Here is a 2,856-nt window from a genome sequence, read left to right on the forward strand (position 1 = left end):
AACAGAAAACTGACTAAATGTGGCCTTTTTCTTGCAGTGACCTAAGCTTTGAATTAAGGCCTTTTTAAAGGTGACCTGATCAGGCATTGTTCCACCTGGACCTCGTTGGGTAAAACTGCACCTAACGAGCTTTCGTGTGATTGGCAAGTTGCAATGCCTCACTGCACAAGCTGTATTGCTGGTCAGAGGGCTTAAAACTAATTGACAACTTTTTGTGAAAGTACAAAATACAACTATAGTATTCTCATTCCAGAAAATGTTGCGTTTATTCCCCACCCCCACCTCCCCATCAGTATACATTTCTTACCATTTCCTTAACAACAATAACAAAAGTTCAAGAGGAAAAGAAACACCACAATAGATTTTAAAGTTCTGAGGGTTTTGCCCGGTATTTATAATCACTACTACAGAATGATTAGGTACAGGTGTACTTAATTGAATTAGTTTTGTTTTGGGAGACAACTGCCGATAAAAGGAATGCCCTCTCAAAGTACCCTACCCCTATCATTTGTGCTATATTATAAGAGTTTTACTTCTGCGTTGCATTGATGATCCCTGCCTGTAGACCTCCCACATGAAAAATGTATTTAGTTCATCTACAGCATTATCTGGGTGTCTTCCCATCACTTATTTTGGGATTGCCCAATCTAAAATGATCCTAACACGCACACCAGCATGGAGGAGGGTATTGCAGGCTAGAAGCACCAGAAAAAAAAGGTAAGTTCTTAAAAAATAAGCAGAAGCAAAAAAAAGATAATGATTTTAGTGTAATATGTATAAAGTGAAAGCCCAAATAATAGAATTGGCATCACATCCTTTTATATTTTTGTTAAACTTTTTTCTTCCTCTCATCTAAGATCCCTGATGAAACTGGCCATTTTGTAATTTAAAGAATACTTATGTGGGAGGTTTCTAAAAATGACTCGTAATGGATGAAGTGACCATGTATCCTTTATTGTAGAGATCTAACAGTCCAGAGTCCCTTATTTCTCAAGGCATGTGGTCAGAAGGCTTATGTTTCTGGAAAACAACTCTTCAGCTGCTCTTTATTTGGCAGAAGTCCAAAGAGGTGAAAGTTGAATGAGATGTACTGTTAACAGGGTATTTTGGGGTTTGCTGTGCTGTACAAATAACTTCAGGTTAAATTAAGTTCTTGGATTATGAACCTTGCTAAACCTGTTACCCTACCTTCTTTCAAGAAACAGCTGAATAAGATCCACAGATCAACTAGCTATTAACCACCTAAGTGACAGGATGGTCTGAATGGCCACCCTGTTTTTACCTTACACGAGATGAGTCTCTCAGTGACATTACACTGGTGATTGTGACTGCACTAGCCATGGAATGGATTGTTAACTTGTCTGAGAGACCACTCTGAATTTCTACCATGTCCCACCTGGGTTCACATCTTGTGATACCAGAAAGATGGCTATTGACCTCAAACAATCTTTAAAATGTTGCAAAAACTGCAAGAAATCAGAGTAACAGGTGCAGTGCAGGTTAGGCTAAAAAGGGCATTAGGATAAAAGTTACGGAAATACATAATTAGTACTGTTCAGTACCCTCAAAAGACACCTTTCAATTTAAAGGATTTCAAAGCCTAAGTAATTTGGACTTAACTTAAAGGGGAACTGCAACACTATTTTTATATTTTGGGGTTAGAAAGAATCAGCATTGAATGCATTTCAACTAACTTGTAAAGCCTCCCAATTTGCATTTAACACAACAGAAGCAAAATGTAAATTGGGAGGAAAAAATATCGCAGTATATGGGCTAGCTCCGCCAGACTCCCCCCCAACCTTCCTGCATGCTTGAGACATTAACGCCATCCTGTTACGGAAACACATACTAAAACTGGAACGGTACAGAGAGCGTTTCAGGTCACACTCGACTGTTGCCTCTTCCGTGTAATCCAGCATCTTCTCCCCGCTCGCCCGAGTTCAATGGTCTCTTCCAACTTGAGCCGTTTTAAGAATTTGTATCTTCACTCTCCCCACTACAGCACTGACTATGAGACCGTTTGATAACTCGTTTTCTTTTTTCCTCCGTACAGCGAAATAGTACCGTGAACAGAGCCCCCAATCTAGCATGACTGATACCGTTAGACCAAGGACGCCGAGCCATAAAGATAAGACGAAACCGGCCTTGGTAGCACGTCCTGGTTTCTCTAGCGCCCCTTATACAGGAAACAACCACACAAACTCCTTTCCTCTCTAAGTCTAAATATAAACTGAGAGCCCAGTCTCTGGGGCCCTCCTTTAAATATTATCGGTGGAATGCGGCGCACCTGTCGGCAATGGCTTCCACGCCAGGTATTTAGCTCTCGGCATGCTAGTGCAGTAATCCACGCAGAGCTCTCCAGGTATTAGTGTTATTCTTGGTATAAATTATTATTCTACGGACAACGCCCTCGTTAATGACGCCCTCTTCTGGCGTAAAGCCGGTACAAAGATCTTGTGATTTTTGTCATGCTGTAAAAAGTTACAGAAAAAGAGAAAAGGCTATTCTTATCATCTCTGTCAAGGTCAGTATTATCACTGACATTTGTTAAATTTCTGTGTTGATTTTTTTTCACCGCCTACTTGCTTTCAAACATGAAATATAATCTAACAGAAATCGAACAGTGTTTTCAATAAATTAATATAAGAACTCCTTGCAGTAGTACGGTGCTTTTAACCATCAAAACACTTTACACAACTTCATCCACCATTTAGCTTTTGAGATCTAGTAAAATGCCAGATTAGACTACTTGTGGTAAAGATTTGTTCCATATGAAAACGCAAGGAAAGGCTGTGCTGGGATTGCATTATATTATAAAAGCGAGCAGTCAGTAGTATGCAGTGTCAAACCTGTCAC

This window comes from Lepisosteus oculatus, chromosome 7, assembly GCF_040954835.1.
Source record: "Lepisosteus oculatus isolate fLepOcu1 chromosome 7, fLepOcu1.hap2, whole genome shotgun sequence".
Classification (NCBI taxonomy): domain Eukaryota; kingdom Metazoa; phylum Chordata; class Actinopteri; order Semionotiformes; family Lepisosteidae; genus Lepisosteus; species Lepisosteus oculatus.